We start from the raw sequence: 24152 nt of genomic DNA on the forward strand, positions 1-24152 counted from the left end.
ATTCCGTTTTTATATAACATAATACAAGAATACTCACTGGAAATATGTAATAGTAATTATTTAAATTCAAACAATTAAATCAATATCTAAAAGTAAATTTAATAGTGATATCTTGCTAATAAATTTATTATTATATGTTTCGTTATCAATATAAACAACTTTCTATAGTTTTTATGAAATAGCTCACTTTTTGCATAGCGTAATATAAGAATATCCACTGAAAATTTGTCATAATGATTAAATAATTTCAAACAAAGTATATCAACGTTTGAAACTGAATTAAATAGTGATGTCTTACTAATAAAATAACCTTTATATGTTTCATTATCAATATCAATAACATTCTATCGTTTATCCTTAGAATAGTTAAATTTTTACAAAGTATAATACAAGAACATTCACTGGAAATGTTCAATAATAATTACTTAATTTGGGACAAAGTAAATCAACATCTAAAACTGAATTTAATAGCGATGTCTTGCTAAGAAAATGAGCATTATATCATATCAATAACTTTCTACCGCGTTTCACTGGAAGTTTTTAATAACAGTTATTAAAATTCAAACAAAGTAAATCAACGTTTGAAACAAAAAATTACCATTATATGTTTTATTATCAACACCAACAAATTTCTGTCGATCTATCTTAAAATAATTCAGTTTTGTTCAGTGCAATTGGTGAAAACGCTGAAGGATTCTCTACGTAAAACAAACAATTTTCTATCGTTTTTCCTTAAAATAATTCAGTTTTTACATAACATAATACAAGAATACTCACTGGAAATATGTAATAGTAATTATTTAAATTCAAACAATTAAATCAATATCTAAAAGTAAATTTAATAGTGATATCTTGCTAATAAAATTATCATTATATGTTTCGTTATCAATATAAACAACTTTCTATAGTTTTTATGAAATAGCTCACTTTTTGCATAGCGTAATATAAGAATATTCACTAAAATTTGTAATAACGATTAACTAAATTCAAACAAAGTATATCAACATTTGAAACACAATTAAATAGTGATGTCGTGCTAATAAAATGACCATTATATGTTTCATTATTAAATTTATCATTATATGTTTCGTTATCAATAATTCAGTTTTGTTCAGTGCAATTGGTGAAAACGCTGAAGGATTCTCAACAACTTTCTATGGTTTTTCCTTAAATAATTCAGTTTTTATATAACATAATACAAGAATACTCACTGGAAATATGTAATAGTAATTATTTAAATTCAAACAATTAAATCAATATCTAAAAGTAAATTTAATAGTGATATCTTGCTAATAAATTTATTATTATATGTTTCGTTATCAATATAAACAACTTTCTATAGTTTTTATGAAATAGCTCACTTTTTGCATAGCGTAATATAAGAATATTCACTCAAAATTTGTAATAACGATTAATTAAATTCAAACAAAGTATATCAACATTTGAAACTCAATTAAATAGTGATGTCGTGCTAATAAAATGACCATTATATGTTTCATTATCAATATCAATAATTTTCTATCCTTTATCCTTAGAATAGTTAAATTTTTACAAAGTATAATACAAGAACATTCACTGGAAATGTTCAATAATAATTACTTAATTTGGGACAAAGTAAATCAACATCTAAAACTGAATTTAATAGCGATGTCTTGCTAAGAAAATGAGCATTATATCATATCAATAACTTTCTACCGTGTTTCACTGGAAGTTTTTAATAATAGTTATTAAAATTCAAACAAAGTAAATCAACGTTTGAAACAAAAAATTACCATTATATGTTTTATTATCAACACCAACAAATTTCTGTCGATCTATCTTAAAATAATTCAGTTTTGTTCAGTGCAATTGGTGAAAACGCTGAAGGATTCTCTACAAAAAACAAGCGGTTCCCATTTAATATTATTTAGAGTTATTCAGTATATGCAGACCTTGGCTAAGGAACGCTGAAAATTTCCGATATTAATTACGTTTGTTATTAAAAAAAAATCTAAGACAACAAATTACAAGACTTATTCTACTAAGTAAATCAACATCTCAAACAGAATTTAATATTGATGTCTTATTAAGAAATCTATCATTACCTATTTCATTATCAATATCAACAACTTTCTATCGTTTTTCCTTAAAATAATTCAGTTTTTTCATAGCATACTACAATAAAACTACATTAAACTCGGAAATAACAATTACTCATATTGAGACAATTACATCAACATCTAAATTTAACACTAATTAATATCTTGCTAAGAAAATTATCATTATATGTTTCGTTATCGATATAAACAACTTTCTATAGTTTTTATGAAATTAAGCTCACTTTTTCTAAGCAAAACAATAAATAAATCATAAACTATTTTTGGTCACCTATAGATTCTTAATCATGTTGTTAGAAAGAATTTCTGATGTTTGAAAAAATAGGAAATTATTAGTCAGTTTGATAGTATTTGTAGTATCTGTAACGAGTAACTTTAGCTCATTCTGGCAGTGGCAACATACTCACTCGTTCATTATTGAATCATAAGTGAATATTCTGAACCTCAATGATTAACAAAACGGTTACTCTTTTACGGCTGATACCTGTTACTAATATACCTGATAACATCAAGCATATTGCTTCAACAGTAGCCCAACACATCAATAATCTTACAATATTCAAATCCTGTGGCACCGTAGAAAATTCAACATTAATATATATTTTTCTAAAATATTTTAGTCTTCTTTTTAACAACGAGGGTTTATCTGGACTGAACCTACTGTATAACGTGGGCTCCGAACCACGGTCCTCGGCATTACGCCTACCGACCGGCGAGTGACCAACTTAGAAGATCATCCGAGAAGACATACATACAGGTCTTACCCAGCCTGGTTACTGACGTGACTGGGACCATGCCCCAGCTGGATTGGAACACGCTACTATCGCAACAGTAGGTGGACAGCACTGTCGCCTTTACCTCTACGTAATATTTAAAAATGACAGAAGCTGTATGAAGAAATCCTGTGTTTGTACTCTTTTTTTACGAAAGGAAGTACCCACATTGTTTATAGAGTTCTATATTAGTTTTTACATTTTATTCATGTCATTTTTATTTCTATATCACATATGTAAATTAGGCAATCTTTGCCTCTAACAAAGTTTCCTATGGTACATTTACTTTAGTTTCTTTTGTTGTACAATAAGCTTCATTACGTTTGACTCTAAGCATTCTGGCTGAGATGTGAAAATTTAGAACATTGTGCTGCTTTGGTAACATTTTCTAAATATTGTGGATAAGGATAAGTTTCACATGCCAAATCTTGTTGAAGGCTTGTGGTACAGTAGGGAATATTTTATTTTCCTAGGTCTCTTTAATGACGTCTGTGATGATGTTAAAGTTATTTAGTAGTTGCTGAACTTCAAAGAAAGGCAATTGTTGTAACCTGAAACCTGGTCATTTGAGATGTATGATTCGAACTTGTGTGAAATTAAATTTAAAATATTTTTTTGTTATAGCTAATGACCGTCAATGTTTGCTTAAGGCTATGGAGGGGTGGTGGTATGCGATATATATAATTATTTAATAACAAGTAATTAAATAATCAGCTCCATATTTAATAGTTGTTTTCGTGATATCGCAAGGCAATTATCCGATATCTAAAAACAATTAAGTAAAGCTACTTGGAAAAGAAACAATATTTATTACAGTTTAGCCACTATTTTGAAACAAAATCACATTATATTCGTAATTAAGGGGATCTCAATTGATTTAGTAGAGTCGGGCGATGTGATAAGTGAAATTAACGATGCGATAAGCTCGCTCAAGCGTCAAAGAACGAGATGAGAAACACTTTAGAACTATATTTATTGTTTTTTTTTCGTTACTTGAATGTTATAATGTTATAATGACCTTTAAAATAGTCGTTTTATAGACATTTTCTTGATAGAACTTATAATAGGTTTAGTAATATTAGATTTTTATCGTTTTAGAATAATTTTTCACTTGATAGATTTATTTTGATAGGCTTTTTTGTTTTTGGTTCGGAAACTGTACACATTACGTATTCGCTTGAGACTTTGTTCCACTTCCTTGAAATCTTCTACGGTTCAGAGTTCGATAAAAGGTTGTACAGAAATGTTTGCGGCAGAGAATATTATTGTTAACATTTGAATCAAGTTGACATAATTATTTGTAGGAAAAGCAATTTTTCGTCTAGACAACGAAGCTCATACTAAAAAGCTAAAATAATGAATTAAAATACGTTGTAACTGTTGCAACATTGGCTTCATTTACTAGAAAATAATATTTTTGGACGAGGAATCAATAGCAACTAGGAAGTATATTCATCAATCTTCCTATATTCCTATTTTGATCCCATAAATTAAAACTTAAAACTGCTATATATTCTTATTTGTTCTAAATTGTATTTTTAATATTAACTAAGTTTATTTAATTTAAAAAAAATGTTGCCTCGGCATATTAGACACTTTTAGATATTTATGGTGATGGTGCATTGTCATATCACAATTATCAGCTTTGGTTTCAATGATTGGAAAGTGGTAATTTTCATGCCGATAACTAAATACAGACTGGAAGCCTCCATATGTGCCAGCACCTAATGTTACTATGTCAATACATGCATTTTAACACTATACCACCAAATTTTAGTTGATGGTTAATTACCTAGAGGAACATTAAGGAATAAATTATTAAATTGGACTCATTGGAATTCATTTTAAAGGATGTTTGTTCTTTTATTTAAAATTTTTTTTAATTGTCCATCAGTACAGTTGTTATTTCTTTACACCTTTCAGGAAATTTACGGAATCCATCTCGAAAGAACGATGTATCTCTTGAGGTTATCCGAATCGAATAGATCAATTTCTTGGCGGATTGTTCACTGGTCACGACTCATATGTCGGAACAGGTGGTAGTCAGAAGGAGCAAGGTCTGGAGAATACGGGGGGTGGGGCAGCACTTCCCATTTTAACGTTTCTAAGTATGTTTTCATCGGTTTTGCAACATGTGGTTCAGCATTGTCATGCAGTGACCAGATACATTAATTGTAGTGAATAGCGTTCGTCATTAGTGATTTTATTAGGTTTTAACAGCTCAGAGCATTAACTTGGATGGATATTTGGTTTTGCCGTTGATGTAGTTGTATGACCAGGTGGCTTTTTCTCGTTTTAGACTATCGTAATGGATTCATTTTCCACGACTAGCAACAGTATGATGCAAAACACTCTCCGATTTTGACGTTGAAGCAGTATTTCAGGTATATCCAAACGCCTTTCAACGTCTCTTGGCTTCAGATCATACGGCATAAAATATCCAAGCTTTCGGAACATTCGAAGGCATTGTTACAACAGTTGCAACGTATTTTATTTCACATTTTTGTCATCAGATCACCATTATTACTATAACAGATCAATTGAAAAGTCCCTTGACACACAGATGACGCTACTAGAATTACATCCATAAGTTTTTTAGTTAGCCCTAACCCTCAAAAGACACGTGTATAAATTTGAGAGCTGTCGGATCATTAGTTTGTGAATGATAGCATTGAGTGAAGTTATTGTAAAAAAAATGGACAAAAAGGAATTTGGCGTGTTGATAAAATATTGCTCTTTGGAGGGAAAAAATACAGTTGAAGCAAAATCCTTGCTTTTCGGACACTGCTCTAGGAAAATCAATCACCAACCATTGATATGCGTTTAGATGTGGTGAAATGAGCACCGAAGGCTGCGTTAATGACGAAAACATTTAAAAAATCTACAAAATGATATTAAATATCCATAAATTGAAATTGAATGAAGATAAGATGATCAAGTGTAATAAACCCGAGTTTTTGCGTCGATATGTCACAATGGATGAAACATGGCTCCATCATTTCACTCCGAAATCCAATTTACAGTCATCTGCGGGGACTGCACACGATAAACACACTCCAAAGCGTGGGAAAGCGCAACAGTTGGCTGGCAAGGTTATGGCGTCTGTATTTTGGGATGCGCATAGAATAATTTTCATTGGCTACCTATAAAAGGAAAGGACCATCAATAGCGAGTATTACATAAAGGTATTGGACCATTTGAAGGACGAAATCGCCGAAAAACGGCCGCATTTAAAGAAAAAGAAAGTGCTGCTTCACCGAGACATTGCATAGTGTCAAGTCAGTGAAAACGATGACAAAAATCCATGAATTCCAATTCGAATTGCTTCCTCATCCACCGTATTCTCCATATCTAGTTCTCAGCAACTATTTCCTGTTCTCGGATCTCAAAATAATGCTCGCTGGGAAGAAATTTTCGTCGAATGAAGAGGCGATCGCCGAAACTAAGGCCTATTTTGAAGCAAACGTCAAATCGTACTACAAAAATGGTATCGAAAAGTTGGAGAGTCGCTATAATCAGTGTATCACCCTCGAAGGGAATTATGTTGGACAAAAGAAAACTAATTTTGCCAACAATAAATGTGTTTTACTATGATAGGCCGGGGACTTTTCAATTGACCTGTTACACCATGTTGATATCGATGAGAATTTCAACGTACTGTAAAACTAATTTGTTCACACTTTGACGAGGTGACACATACTGACAAGTGAAGCCTGTCACTATGCTTCAACTTGAAGTTGGTTGCAAATGTACCGGATATGATTGAAGACAAATCCTTTAAAATTAATTTAGAGAACTAATACATTACATTGGGATATGTTTGTTGGACTGAGGGACACCGCACCGTACGTGCATTACGTAACGCGTCGTCCCTGCTTCTTATCTCTACGGCTACAACACCGGCGCCCTATCACCGCGGCGGCGACGTTTCACTCTGCGCGCCTCTCTCTTTCCCACTCTCTTTCGCGATTATGTCACAATATGCCGTTGTACGATCAGCTGAAACAAGCGAAGGCATTAAATTGATTTTATTGCCCCCTCTTGATCGTATGCAACCAATAAGGAGGGCGGATTCGGCGGACGCATAGGCGGAGAACGATTCTTTCCACTGCCAATCGCACGAAAACATCGCGTCCGGGGGATCCACGCGAGGCCCCCCCGCCCCCCGACGTCCGTTGAGCCCCACTCCCATCCCCCTCGGCCGTCCGGCCGGCCGGTCTCCAGCCACCCCCGGATCCGAGCACGGTTATTATTCTTGTACGGCTAATTAATCCGGGATAAGTCAATTTCCGGTTAATGAGCCATTGTTCGGGCCTCCCGCCCCGGACAGAATTAAAAAATTAATTGGCTATCGCGTCGAGTTTCGGTACTAATAACCGGTGCCGTTTGGTTTGGTTCGTTGGGTTAATTTTTGGGAAAAAAAACGAAAAAAAGTATTTTTTCTTGTCGTATTACGAAATTAATTAATATGTGAAAGAAATTTTATTAATAGGTGCTGGTATGCACTGTGGTCTTTTTTCCATTTCAAGAAGACTTTTATTGACGGAAATTGGGATGGATATATTGTAAAAATGTGCTAGCGCGGTACCCACTTTACACAGAGCTTTCTCATACCCAAATATTCGTGAATGATATGATGTACACGTCCAGTTGATATCTTTAGAGTGTCTGCTATTTCATTCGGTTTCAATTTACGGTAATTCAAAATCATTTTGGTGATTTTTTAAATGTTTTCGTCGGTAACAACCTTTTTTGGGCGTCCACTGAGTTCACCGTCTTCGGTGATCATTTCACCAAGTCTAAACTTAGCATACCAATCCTTGATGTTTGATTTTCCTGGGACAGTGTCCGGAAACTCGGCATCAAGCCAAGTTTTTGTTTCAACTGTATTTTTCCCTTTAAAAAGCAATATTTTATCAACACGCACAATTCCTTTTTATCAATTTTTTTTCACAATAACAAAAGTTGCTTCACTTAAAATGCTATAATTCACAAACTAATGATCCGACAGCTATCAAATTTATACACGCCCTTTTTGAGGGTTGGGGCTAACTGATAACATATGAATTTAATTCTAGTAGCGTCAGCTATGTGTCAGGCCGGGGAATTTTCAATTGACCTATTAGCTGTCAGATCGGTGACACAAAATTTATAAACAAATCCAGCGGCTACCCGAGTGGGATTTTAGCTGGAGACAAAGCACATAATTCTACTAGAGGCAATTCTAAACGTTGTTAAGATTATTACAATAATGTTTACAATAATGTGTCAGGCCGGGGACTTTTTAATTGAACTGTTACACGTGTAGATTTTGTTTAATTTGCTCTATGTTTGGCGCCACAGTTCTATTTTATTAAGGTATATTTGCAAGTTCTTTGATGCTGTTGTTGGATCTTTGTGAGATATTCAGATAGTAGCTACATATGTTGTCACAGTGATGATTTTTGTGGTCGGTAGAGTGGCTGTATATAAGAGATATCATATATCATATATCATTCTATGGTTTTGTAGCGTCTACCTGTGAAATAAAATTTTAGTAAGTGAAAATTTGAACAAACTTAATTTGAATGTACTTTATCAAAATAATGCAGCCGAAGAATATCTTTTGGTATAAGTCTATATTTATTTTGTTTGTTACGAAATACAAATTGATGTTCCAGAATAATCTTTTTTGGTTTACTATATTATTAAATCTTTTTATGTATAATTTCTTAAAAACTTATCGGTAGTAAACTTATAGGCCGGTAGAAGGTGACTTGGTCTTCTGGTGTTTTTCCTGGTTTCAGAATCATTGTGATGTTTCCTACTTTACATATACGATATAAATGTTAATAATAATTGCATACCCTTCTCTGATAGTTCTTGTAAGGTCATATCCCCAAGCTTTATTACAATGCATCTCTCTCATTATTAGTAATTTTTTCATATGACATGGTTTTTGCTTGTAATTTAGTCATTCTTACCTGAGGTTTTATAAAAATAACGTCAAAATAACAAATTTCACTAAAGTTGTACAAAAAAAATGTCCTGCTGAAAAATGCACAAAAGAAATTGAATTTATCATTATCTCACTTGACGTCCGAGATGTACTTGTCAATATCTCGCGTGACATATTCCCGAAAATCCAATTTAGCCACCACAAAGGCGGCGATAATCTCCGAGTCGAATTTTTTTCGTCAAAAACCCAGCAACATGCAAATTATTTCCCAAATTACGAATCCTAATCCCCTGGAATGGCCAGGACACACACCTCGCTTCACTTTCCGCACCTGAATCAACGTCTTTCTTCTCGAAAACCTAATCCCATCTCGTGAATAACGGGGGGTGGTGAAAACAGACGCGTACCACCCCCTTATTTAGCGTCCAAACATTCGATCGGGCTTAGCCGAGAAGTCAATTGGGGTTTTCGGTCGAAACGTTGACGTTTGTGATGAGAATCCGCTTTCTCCGAACGCTCGGCAGACGAGAATCGGATCCGACCTGATCCCGTTGTGTTTTGACACGAAGTCCGAAACTGACCATCGAAGGATCCTAATTCTACTGGTGTGCAGTTGTAAAATCGGAGATTTGGTTAACGTACCGATGATTATTATGGTCGATTGTTTGCGAATCGAGAGTTAAAAGGATTCGGAGGGATTACATGGGTACTATTCTAATATTTGTACACGAAGAAATGATTTTATGACTTTGTAAAAGGATTAAACCTTGTAATTCTTGACTTTACTGTTCATTGTTGATGAATTCTTCTTAGAATTTCATAAAATCAGCCCATAAAATGGTTATATATCTATAAAATTTCTTAAAATATATACAGAAACAAGACTAGTATGTGCAAACTATATCAAGTTATAGTAAATACAAGCAAATACAAGTAGCAGTCAACAAGATTTATAAATAGACTATATACTGGAAAATACAGTTTAATAGCACTAAATTTGTCCATGTAAATTTTACGTTTCGGCGAAATGACAAGAACCTAATTATATCACTTGACAGATGCCCGATTCCTCAAGCAGTATCAGTTAACTACTTCGGCATTCATATCAATAGTAAGTTCGGTTGGTACAACCTGTTGAACGAAAAGCAGAGCAGATCACTTTCAAAATCATTTCAAAATATACTCTCAACTTAACATAAAATTAAGAGATTTATCACAAAGTCAGTTTGAACAGATCCCGGGCTGTCAACATAAAATTTCACGTGTATTTACCAATTCTTATTGAATTACGTAATCAACGAAGAACTACATGATGGCCTCAAAATCAAATCGATTTAGGAAGTTAGCCAAGGTTTAGTCTTAAAACATAAAATAAAGTTGTCAAATCACAGCAACGTAGAGGCAATACTCTACGGAATAACACACATCCTTGTATGAAGTTTAAGTGTTATTCTTAACTTTAGCTTAAGTAATTTAGTTTTATTTTTTTAAAAATATATTTTAGTCTCCTTTTACCAATTATGGGTTTATCTGGAGGGGACCTACAGTTTAACGTGGGCTCCGAACCACGGTTCTCAGCATTAAGCCTACCGACTGGCGAGTGACCAACTTTAGAAATCAACCCAGAAGACATCCGGTCTTCCCCAGCCTGGTTACTGGCGTGACTGGGATGATTTTCCTTGTCGAATATTACACTCTTGTCTAGGACAATCACAAACATAAATTTACGACCATGCCCCAGCAGGATTCGAACCCTCGGCTATCACAACAGTAGGAGGACCGTCTTACCGCCTTTACCACTACGTCTCCAAGCCGGCAAGTTTTATTTTAATTTAGGAAATACATAGTGATATATTAATCCCGTACTCACCGTGCTGGTGTATTAATGAAAGTACAGCATAATCATATTAGATGTAAGATGTAATTAATAAAAAAAATCAAGCCACAACAGTGTTTTGTTCAAAAACCTTGAAATGTGTATTGTTGTTACTTGTTATTACTGACCTTTTTGACAACAACACGTCCTTAAATGTGTTCCATTAACATCGATAGATATCTGAAGTAACAGTTTTATTCATTTTAATTAGCTCGAAATGCAGTACACCTTGCTGATCTCACCATATGAACAGCTAGATGTTACTTCCATGAATAGTCCACTTTGGTATCGATGTAGATGGCTCACCTGGACTAATTCATGACTTTTTGCGGTTATATCATAATTTATAAACAATGTTAGAGCCTAAAAAACCCAAGAATCTGTTGGGTCTATAATAAATATATCGTGGAATAAACATTATAAAAATTATGTCTCAAGCAAGAGGTTGTATAAAGCAATATATTTTTATTATTTTTATAATAATGTTTTTTTTATTACTCTTCGTGAGTCCACGATCTGCCCTATTGGCAATAAGTATTTCTTCTGTTTATATTATATATACATGGCATGTAGAAAATCACTTCATTAAGCAATCTTCTGTATAAAATATTATCTTAATTAATTAGTCTTATTCTAATGCTTATTCTAAACTCTACATATGTCCAGTAATCAGATCAGGTGGTGTTAAACGTTTTAGTCTACGTACTTCACTATCACGTCGCATATTTAGCTGATTAGCGAGTACATTGGGATGCACTGACACTCTTTCGAAGTACTTCACACAAACACGTTGGATTACACTCGTTATGGGTTCTAGAGGAATATCGCGTTGTATCACTTTATTTGAAATGTAGTACGGAGCATCAACAATGGCACGCAACACCTTATTTTGGAGCCGTTGAATGATGGATATATTAGATTTGCTAGCGGTACCCCATAGTTGAATTCCATATGTCCAAATGGGCTTGAGTATAGACTCATACAGCAATACCTTGTTATCTAATGATAACTTGGATTTGCGCCCAATGAGCCAATACATTTGATATAATTTTAGTCCTAGTTGTTTCCGTTTAGAGAGTATGTGCTTCTTCCAGGTTAGGCGTCGATCTAAATGCATACCAAGATATTTAACAAGCTCTGCTTGGGGGAGTTGACGATGATTGATATTTACTGGTGGACATGTTCTTCTACGCAGGGTAAACGTTACATGGGTGGATTTTGATTCATTGGCTTTAATGCGCCATGTCTTCAACCATAATTGTATTTGCTCCAGGTGGGTTTGTATAATAATGTGATAATTTAATATTTTATCTTATAAGAATATATCTTAGATTAATTACAAATACGTATATTTTAGAGAATATAAAATAATGTATCCTCTTTGTACTTTATTATTAGTTCATCTATATTTAATTCAATACGCCCTTTTCAATTAATCAGTTGGGTTTTTTTTTGAATTCGCTTTCTCCAAGAGCTGCGGAGACGAGAATCGGATTCAACCTGATCCTGTTGTGTTTTGACACGAAGTCCGAAACTGACCGTCGAAGGAACCTAATTCTACCGGTGGGTAGTTGTAAAATCGGAGACTTGGTTAACGTACCGATGATTATTAGGGTCGATTGTTCGCGGATCGAGAGTTAAAAGGATTCGGAGGGATTACACGGGTACTATTCTAATATTTGTACACGAAGAAATGATTTTATGACTTTGTAAAAGGACTAAACCTTGTAATTCTTGACTTTACTGCTCAGTGTTGATGAATTCTTCTTAGAATATTATAAAATATGCCCATAAAATGGTTATATATCTACTAATTTTCTTAAAATCTATACATAAGCAAGACTAGTGCGAACAAACTATTTCAGTATCTATTTACCAAGTTAAAATTAAATTATACTACTTAAACTAACACATGGGTTTGACAAAGAAAATGCGGTTTTTATCCAAAATTGACTTTATTCATCAACGTAATTTTCATCAAGAGCCATATAATCATTTCAACATCGCTCTAACATTTCAATACCACTTTTGTAGAACGACTTATCTTTTGCCACAAAATAGGACCGTCACCATTTGCTGTTCACTCAGATAACGATCGTTGATTTCGGAGTGAAGTGATGGATCCATGTTTCATCCATTATCACATATGATTTGTTACGTTTAAAAATGGCCAAACATTGCTCAGAATCATCAACAAGTTTTAGTTTTTCATGTGTTAAAGTTAAGACAACACTTCTACACTATACAAGTGACTTGGTTCGCTTCATTCTTCTGATTTCCTGTGAGTTGTCCATTAACTGCATTAACTGTGTTGCTTCACCTGTGACTGGCAACCTTATTTCATGTTTTAAAGCAATATTTTCGATACATTCCTAAATTCATTTGATTTCTAGGTCATCGCGCAGTTCTTCGTTGTTTGCGTAGCAATAAGCGTTGATAATTAATCGTAGAACTTTGTTTTGGGTGACTTGGTTTACTTGTTGGTTTGGTGTTTTAGTGCAACTCAATATTGGATTTATAACTGACTAACCAATCCATTTGATCCTAGCTTAATTTGGTGGTACTTTCCGACTAATCAGTAGAGTTCTTGTTCTGTTCTGTAATTAATCAAAAATGCATTAAACTATCATAAAAACTAGTGTGCTAAGCTCAGTTGGATCATGTAAAACTAATCAATTTACAAGCACAGATAAATTGGTTGCAGTTAAAACTCCCATGCTGATTGAATATACTTTGAATATTACGTAAAAATACGATTTAAATATTCTCCAGCAAATCACAGAAACATTTATTTGAAAAAGAAATAAAGTATTACACATAAAAGCTTAATATATATATATATCATAAACGTAAAGAAGATTGTTGAAAATATCTTTCATATTATTATATAAAAAAAGAAGCCACCTTTATTATAACTATTTGGTATTTACCTTGTTTACGTTACATAACTTGGTTAATTAAAAGAAAAATATTAAGAATAAGAAACATTTTTGAACAATAGTCTCCTAATAATATGGTACTATATATAGAAATTTCACATAACCGATTTAACAAACTGAAACTGAAAAATATCATAACTCGTAGTAATTTGTTATTAGTTAGTTCTTCAATGCCTTAATAGTTTAATAGTAGGGTTACTTATAATCCATAAAATATTATCACTTATCAGCGATTTTTGATCTATTGATGAAAATGTGTTGTATTAATGTAAATAACTGTCAAACAACAGAACGTAATTCTCAAATTGAATGGTTTTTACATTTATCTATATAAAATACAGATTTCCATCTAGTATTATTGAATTATTTGTTGAAGTCCATCAAATACTTTTATGGTGATATTGCTTCCTCATATACCACTTGTAGGTTTTGGTTTCAATGATTTATTAGTGGCGATTTAAGATGTTAACGACACAGAACGGAGACAAAACTCAATGGACAAGTACCTATGTCAAACTGTCAAGTGTTGCCAGACGTGTAAAAACAATGACCAAGATCGAAAAGGAGGGCTTTTTTGGAGCCTTTTTGCTCTTACACGAATTGATTGAAAATATCGTTTCGAACCGTTTTGACATCGCTGTTTGCTGGTGAGAAGTGTATCCACAATGATAATTTTGAGCGTCAAGGTAGCCATTCACATGGTTCCATCTCCATGTTATCACAAAGATGTCCAAAGTTATTTTTTTATTATTTAATTACTACATTGTTACTGATTGTTTCCGACTAACCTACAATGCAAACCTTTTAAGTTATCATTTAAATCTCGGTATAATTAGGAGGACTATATTTTTCCTATATTTCAATTTCAGTTCTTTTCTTCTTTATATGTTCCTTCCAACGAAGTTTTGCATCAAGATTCTTTCCCAGATATCGAGCATTGTTGCTATATGGAATGATTGTAGGTGAACTGCACAGATTTACTTTCGTTAATTTTTATTGTCCATGCTTGCGTCCAATTATTTATATTTTCACTTGCCTGTTGTAATTTTCGTGAGGCCTCTTCACTATTGTCTCCGACAGCTATAATCGCAGTATTATCAGCAAATATAGCCATCGTAATATTCTCCCTTCGTGATATATCACAAGTGTAGAGTAGATAAAGCATTGGCCCTAGTACATCTCCTTGTGGTATACCTGTTTTAGCTTTTTTTACTGTAGAATAAGCTTCTTCTTGTTTAACTCTAAACATTCTAGCTGTAATGTACGATTTTAGTAGTTCGGTGCGTTGTTTTGTAACATTTTCTGCAGTTTATGAACAAGGCCTTCATGTCAAACCTGATCGAAGGCGTGTGCTACATCTAAGAATATAGCTGAGTATACTTTTCTACTTTCGTAGGCTTTTTCAATAACATCTGTTATTCTCTGGACCTGGTCAATAGTTGAATTCTTGTTAATAAACCCAAACTAGTGTGTTGGTATTAGGTTTTTTCTCTCTAAGAATGTCTAAAGTTCTTTAATATTTATTTCACAAAATAAACCTTGTTGAATTAAAAAAATAATGAGAATACATAAATATAATATCCGCACCATAAGCACCCCACTCAGACATTTACGTGTTTTGTATTGTATATTTAAATATACAACTATTTTAGTGTCTCTTTCGAAAATATCTCTATTCAATATTCCAAATTCTTATCTTATTCTAACCATTTTACACCAGTAACTTTTGAATCTCTGGTTTATAGACGTTGTAAATCTTAAATGAAGGGGTTTCGAATAATCTGGTCAAATATTTACAAATTTAATAAGAATTATTGCCGTGTTATTGCTTGTAATCCTTCATTTTTAATTCTTCAGGTCAAACTTAAAGCCTCGAATCTGTTGTTATAAAAATGGGATAGGTGTGATGTTTAAAAGTTTTACGACTTGATTGAGTTGCTGTTGGGTTTGGAGTTTGAGAGAGTTGGCGTTTATTGTGGTGTTTTGTAGATTTAACGAATTGTTACATACAGAAAATGTTTTCGATTATTGTTTAACAATATTATTAACAGAAAATTAATAGTAAGATGTTTTTAAACCTTTTTTAGTGATCGATTAATATCTTTGCTTTCAAAACTCACCACCATGATGTTTGCTATATCATGTAAAAATGGTATAGTGTATGTGAGTTCTTTGAAAGTTTCAATCATTGTATTTGAACATCTTTGGTTATCCTGACCGTTCTTTATCAGTGACTTGAAAATCACTACTTTTAAATGGTTAGTAAAATGATATGTTAATAAAATTATTAGTAATTTGTTATTGCTATTGTCCCTATGACTGCTAGCTCCAATTCTAATACAGTAGATTATTAACAGTTTCTATTGTAGGTACATCAATTATTTTATGCAGTGTTGTTTAAGATTTCGTATTACTTGTGGTTATTCCCGTATTGTTGGAACTATTAAAGAGTTATGGTAGTTATGATTTCAATATTGAGAGAAATTTGACCATATAAAGTTACATTATTAACGAAAGGTATATTCAGATATTATTTTATCAATTATATTAGTTATTTTCTTTATAGATCATAAAAGTTTTAAGACGTTAATACTTCATTTAGTGATCGTAAATACATTATTATAATATTATTTCTATATTGCAATAAATAAAGTGTCCAATTGTCCAATTGTTTTACATAAATGTAAAAAAAATCATACATACTTATATCTGATTCTCTGAAGTTGCTGCACTTCCGAAAATAATCTTACTGATGATACATGTTGACTGATGTAGTAATTTAAATTTATTAATACTTTTTTGATTACCATAACTTAATGCAAATTAGATTTCATTAAATGGTATTTAAAAAAGTTAGTCAGTGTTAGTTAGTGAGTCATGCAATCTGCATGTATTTTAATATATCGACATTTTTTACTATAATTAAAGTTATATATCAAATATATTTCTGATCTTATATTGAAAATATTGGCAAAACAAATTTTAGTAATATTAACATGTAATTTTCAAATTATCGACTTTACTCTGGTATGAGCCAAACATGATTAACTTTATAAATTCTTGTCAACCACTAGTAAAGATTCTTCTGTTTGCTGCAAAATATTTTTATTTACTAGTAAATAATAAAAATCCTTTGAAATCAAAGTTTGAACGCTACTGGTGATTAAATTTCAACAAAGCGATGATTTTTCCGTGAATAGAATAACAAATTTTCGAATTTTAAACCGGTATCTATAGGAATATCGGTCGTAAGCCCGTTGTGTTTTGACAGGCAGTCAGTCGACAGGCAATAGAGGCTCGTAATGCCATCGGTTCGGGCTTCGTAAAGGTGAACATCGGTAATTTAATCCGCAGATAATAATTATGAAGTGAAGAATAACTTAAGGAATTATGGTCGGGTTAGCGATAGTAAAAAGGCTTAAAATGACGGTTATTCGAACGTTTATACACAAAGGGACTTTCGTGGTTTCGTAATCGGCTTATAGGTTGTAATCTCTGACTTCTGACACGGGCCATTGTGATTGTATCGATGCGAATTCTTAAAATTTCATAGCGGATTTTTCTGAAAACGTACCTCTGGCTGTTATTTTAATAGAATAATTTTTATTGTTCGTGTTCATTCTCATACCATCACTGTTCATGTCGAATGATCTGTATCGAATTGATATCATGGCGGTGTAGTTATGTATGACCTGGCAATAACAGAATTTTAATTTTATCCCAGTTTGGATTACATCTAAATGTGATGAATAGGTCTGGTCGACCATATCTAACAGGTCAATTGAAAAGTCCCCATCCTTTTTTGCCAAAATTGGTTTTTTTATTTAACATAATTCCCTTCAAGGGTGATACACTGATTATAGCGACCTTCCAACTTTTCGATGTCATTTTTGAAGTAGGATTTGTCCTTTGCTTAAAAATATGCCTGAGTTTCGGCGATCACCTCTTCATTCGACGAAAATTTCTTCCCAGTCAGCATTTTTTTGAGATCTGAGTACAGGAAATAATCGCTGGGGCCAGATCTGGAGTATACGGTTGATGAAAAAGCAATTTACAGCCCAATTCATGGATTTTTGCCCTCGTTTTCACTGACTTGTGACACGGTGCATTGTCTTGGTGAAGCAGCACTTTCTTTTTCCAAATGCGGCCGTTTTTCGGCGATTTCGTTCATCAAACTGTCCAGTAACGCTGTGTAATAGTTGCTGTTGATGATTCTTCCTTTTTCAAGGTAGTCAATGAAAATTATTCCATGTGCATCCCAAAATACAGACGCCATAACCTTGCCAGCCGACTGTTACATTATCCCACGTTTTGGAGCGGGTTCGTCGTGTGCAGTCCACTCGGATGACTGTCGATTGGACTTCGGAGTGAAATGATGGAGCCATGTTTCATTCATTGTCATATATCGACGCAAGAACTCGGGTTTATTATGCTTGATCATCTTCAAACACTGCTCCGAATCATCAACTCGTCGTTGTTTTTGGTCAAAAGTGAGTTCGCGCGGCACCCACTTTGCACAGAGCTTTCTCATATGCAAATATTCGGGAATTATATGATGTACACGTTTAGTTAAAATCTTTAGAGTGTCTGGCTATTTCACTCAGTATCAATTTAAGATAATTCAAAATCATTTTGGGGATTTTTTAAATGTTTTCGTCGGTAACAACCTCTTTTGGGCGTCCACTGAGTTCACCATCTTCGGTGATCATTTCACAAAGTCTAAACTTAACATACCAATCCTTGATGGTTGATTTTTCTGGGGCAGGTCCGAAAACTCGGCATCAGGCAATATTTTTGGCATCAATTAACGAAATCCATAGAAGACATATTAAAGATCAGCTATCTGTAATGGTGAGATATCAGAATATTACATAAAATGATATATCCAAATAAATAAATTTACTGACAGGAAAGAACTTGACAGCTACTCTTTTAAATATTGTACAGTGGAAAAAATAATTAAAGAACGATGCAATTTTATTTAGAAATATATGTAAATATATTATTCTTTTATGAAATCAGCCTGTTTTTTTATTGAATTTCTTGTTGTTTAATATCCATTTTAGGTGAGAAATATGTACAATATATAATGTCCTAAATGAGGTAATGAAAACATATAGTATAAAGTGAAACTAACTACATAATTTGCCTAGATAGAACAAAGGGCATAAATGGAAATAATAATTATATATAAATAAATTATTCTTTTAATCTTTTCCAATTGTCTCAGTTATTTACTTTGTAGATTTAGGTTTTGAAAAGTCGATAGTTCATTTAGTAATTTTAAATAGATTACACTTAAATATAATTTTTATATTTTTAAAATTTTAATCGATTTTTTTAAACATTAATTTAAAAATATGTATTTCTTCACTTAATATTCATTCACATATGTTTATGATTCTAATATAAAAGTAAACAAAAATTATATACGCTCATATTTGATGCTATGAAGTTGACGTGACAGTTTCGGAGTCTTAAAAAATATTCAGTATGTCAACATCTTTTACAAGGGTTGGAAAAACGAAAGAACAGGGCGAAATCGCACCAGATCGATTCAAAATCTTCGGAAAGAGCGAGAGGAAGAGAGAGACAGAGGGTGGAGGAAAAAACGAACTTCAAACAAACCGACCAAATATAAATCTTATTTGATTTTTATAGAGTCATCCGCCGGTGGCCGTACCTTTTGCGACAATGGCCTTTTTGGGGGAGTAAGAGTTGATTCGCTGAATGGGTCTACTTATGTGTGAGAGTGAGTGACGGAGACGCGAGCAGACCGATTGTTCGGGAATACGTGGGATGGTGTGAAAGTTTCAGGCATAAAGGATACAAATAGGTATCGAATAAGGCGGTAACTGAACCGTTGAAAATAGCCAGGTTACCGAATAGCCAATCTCTATTATTTTCGCGTTTGGCATTGTTTCATCAACGATATGTCATGCGTCAGTTAATACGGACTTGGTACAATCGAATTTCGTATTTTTATTTTGATTTTATGATTGTATTTCAAGACCCAATGAAAAAATGATAAACTCATGAATCAAAATGTGATACTTATTTATTCATATTTCACCAATGATACCACTGACTGCTCTTCTGTGTTATATTACTTAAATAGGGTAGCTATTTTTATAATAACATTGATAATAATGGTGGTACTATGATGTTTATTCAAGTGTTACTTTTTGAGTTATATATTATTGTATTATCGTCAAATTATTTGATTTCTGTTTATGTAATATATATTTAAAACTATAAATTCTAAACTTGCTTAACATATATTTTGGTTTTTTTCACCCTCAAAGTTCATATATTTTGAGACATTGGTCTTTGAGTAGTGAACATTTGAGATTTTTTGGTAATTTTATATTTTTTGTTGTGATTTTCGCTCAAATTGTGCTAGAGTAATGAAAATTACAGCGATTATAAAGAATTTTGCCCAAATTCAGAAAGCTTTTACTTTTTAAGTGATATAATGGAAGGTATATTTCCAAAAAATGATCGGATTTCGGTTTATGTCATATATTTTAAAAACTATATATTCTAGAACAATTTTAAATGGATTTTCATTTCTTTCGCCACAAAATACATCTATTTAAACATATCTGAAAAATTATGAATTCTAGAGCAATTTTATATGAATTATCATTTATTTCACATAAGAATATATATATTTTGAAATTTTTATTTTCATGTTAGAGGCAAAATAATTTTGAACATTTTCCACACATATACGTCATGGAAATTTGCAATTTTGAGCTATTTTCAAGTTCTTTCTTGTAAATAATGGCAGGGTAATGAAACTTACAGGGTTTAGAAAGAATTTTGCGCTGAATTAAATGGTAGTATAATAATTTTGATGAAGCTTTTACTTTTTAAGTGATTTCAAAAGTGTTTTTCCAAAAAAATGTGTTGATTTCTCTTTAAGTTATATTTCTTAAAAATTATGAATTCTAGAGCAATTTTATATGAATTATCATTTCACTCGTTCCAAATACATATATTTTGAGACTATATTCGTATTCATACTTAATTTATATTCAAATATATATTCCGAGAGGTAAAAACGTTTGGCACATTTTCCTTATATATAGTATTGAAAATTTTCGCTATTTTCAGATTTTTTGTTGTAGTTTTCGTCCAAATAATGGTAGATCAATGAAATTTAGAGAAATGTTAAAAGAATATTTTGCTAAATTTAGTGGTTGTGTGATCATATTCACAAAGCCTTTAGTTTGATATATATTGACATTTTATATTTGATTTGTTGATATATATTGCAACACTTGAACAATGATATTGTAACAGTGATCAAAGAAGAAAAAAACGAGCTATTATTTTAAATGTTGAAGATCCAACAACAGCGTCAAATAACTTTCAATCACACCTTGATAAAATACAACTGTGACTGAAAACATGACATTCACTCCGTAGTAGTCCACCACGGAATATCAATAATTGCCAACTTCCTCAAGCTAAGGATGCTAAATATCTTGATGCGCTTCTAGACCTGGTTGAGTACATACTTGCTAAACGAACAACTTGGACTCAAACTATATATCTATTGGCTTATCGGGCGCAAATCCAAGTTATCATTAGATAACAAGGTATTAGTGTATGAGTCTATACTCAAGCCTATTTGGTCATATGAAATCTGACTATGGGGTATTCTTAGCAAGTCTAATATAGCCATCGTAAAATGGCTTTAGAACCCCCTCCCCTCTAGAATAATTATACCACTAAGAATTTTTTTAAAATTTATTTATTACTTTGTTACTAGTCGTTGTCGACTAACCTACAATGGATTTTTGCCATCGTTTTCACTGACTTGTGACACGGTGCATTGTCTTGGTGAAGCAGCACTATCTTTTTATGTATGTCGTATGTCCGTATGTCCATATAGGATTCAATACTTGTTTAATAGCAATTTATTATGTATCATTATTTGTAATTTTCGTCCAATTAACCAATACATTTTCCTATAATTTAACTCCATGTCACTCCGTTGTTCTTTCACATCTTCTTTCTAGCTTTTAGCGTTTTGCATCAAGAACCACTAAGAGCAATAAAAATTAAAAAAAACCGTTGAATTAGAAGAACATTAATACTGGTGAACGGAGCACATTTCACACAGTTCCATCTCATCGCCCAACCAGTTTGGTTAATTGCTTACAGCCATTTCATTCCCGTTATACCCATTTAAGCGAGCGACTCCACCAGGACCATTAACACAATTGCTCGAGTCCCATTGGTCCCTGGTGCTCGCTCACTTCAATTGGACCCGTCTCCTGCCCGGTCGTCTATGAACTAATTTGATATTAAACGTCATCGTTTCGTATCACAATCAGATTTCAGCGGCTGCCAGCACCGTTCGGCATCCGAACTCGTCCAATCCAACAGAAATCCCATTTCGTACGGCGCGTTATATTTGATCAGCAACCGTGACGACCGGGTAACAATCGGAATCGGGACCATCTGCTCGGTTCGCATTGAACCAACGCCGATCTCCCTTCATTATATCTCGTAAACGTTCGCTAAATACACTCCGGTGTCAGTATATTATTTCATACGAAGCACAACTAATTTATTATACTTTTATTCGGGCTGTCAGAGTACGAATGGATCCTATGCCATTGTTAGGAAGTGATTAACTTTCGGGTATCGCTCGTCGCGAGTGGGAATCCTACGGGAGGGGACAGACTCGTCCCTCCAATCTTTAATTTTTTCACTCCCGGTGGTTGTTTTGTCGTAATTAAGCGTTTTGTGTGAAATTTATTTGGTTACAGGTAAAAAATAGGCGGTGCTCTTTTATGATACGTACTTGGGACGTTCAATGGGTCCAATTAAGGACCTTTGTGGTGGGTTTTTGTCGGTCGATCTCGACGCTAACTATACGAGATGGGTATTATGATAAAGGTGATTAATGTAAATTAAATTAAGTTTTTTTATATGTTCGAGGGTACTGTAGGAATATTGAAAAAAACTTTTTAGAGTGCCATTTCGAATAGTAAAGAAATTAATAGTCATTCTATGGGTGTTTTTTTGTGTGGAACTTTTGTTGATACATTACGGAGTGGTTTAAAATTAACGGTGATATATGGATAAAACTTTGCGTTTAGCGAATTAGCTCTTGTGGGCTCCAATTACGTTTGACACCATGTAATTGGAAACTACAAAATATATCAGTTAATTTTGTTGTCATTTTCGTTTAAATAATAGTACAGTAATGAAACCTACAGGGTTAATAAAGAATTTTGTGTTAAATCAAATGATAGTTTGAAAAATTTTATAAAGTTTTTAGTTCTCAAGTGATAAAAAGAAACACTTTCTATTTTATTTTTAGCCACATATCTTAAAAATTATAAATTTTAAAGCAATTTAACTTATATTTTCATTTTTTTCACGTCAAAATACATATATTTTGAGATTTTTATCTTCATCCGAGAGGTGACTTTTTTTTGCAATTTTTCCATATATATAGTCGTGAAAATGTGCATTTTTTCACCATTTTCAGATTTCTTGTTGTCACTTTGGTTGATGTAATGGTAGACTATTAAAACTTACAGTATTTATAAAGAATTTTACGCTGAATCAAATGGTGGTATAACAATTGCGAGAAAGCTTTTAGTTTTTAAATGATACAATGAAAAGTGTATTTTCAAAAAATTAATGGATTTTAGTTTAAGCCACATATCTTAAGAATTATAAATTTTAAAGCAATTTAACATGGATTTTCATTTCTTTCACCCCAAAATACATATATTTTGAGACTTTTATCTTCATCCGAGAGGTGACTTTTTTGCAATTTTTCCATATATATAGTCGTGAAAATGTGCATTTTTTCACCATATTCAGATTTGTTATTGTCACGTTGGTTGATGTAATAGTAGACTATTAAAACTTACAGTGTTTATAAAGAATTTTACGCTGAATCAAATAGTGGTATAACAATTGCGAGAAAGCTTTTAGTTTTTAAATGATACAATGAAAAGTGTATTTTCAAAAAATTAATGGACTTTAGTTTAAGCCACATATTTTAAGATTTATAAATTTCGAAGCAATTTAACATGGATTTTCATTTCTTTCACCCCAAAATACATATATTTTGAGACTTTTATCTTCATCCGAGAGGTGATTTTTTTTGCAATTTTTCCATATATATAGTCGTGAAAATGTGCATTTTTTCACCATTTTCAGGTTTCTTGTTGTCACTTTGGTTGATGTAATGGTAGACTATTAAAACTTACAGTGTTTATAAAGAATTTTACGCTGAATCAAATGGTGGTATAACAATTGCGAGAAAGCTTTTAGTTTTTAAATGATACAATGAAAAGTGTATTTTCAAAAAATTAATGGATTTTAGTTTAAGCCTCATATCTTAAGAATTATAAATTTTAAAGCAATTTAACATGGATTTTCATTTCTTTCACCATAATATACATATAGTTTGAGATTTTTATCTTCATCCGAGAGGTAAAAAAATTGGCACATTTTCATGAAAATGTGTACATTTTCATCATTTACAAGTTT

This window comes from Rhynchophorus ferrugineus, unplaced genomic scaffold (genome assembly GCF_030347505.1).
Source record: "Rhynchophorus ferrugineus isolate W39M unplaced genomic scaffold, kcgeb_rfMv2 rfM7, whole genome shotgun sequence".
NCBI classification, from domain to species: Eukaryota; Metazoa; Arthropoda; class Insecta; order Coleoptera; family Curculionidae; genus Rhynchophorus; species Rhynchophorus ferrugineus.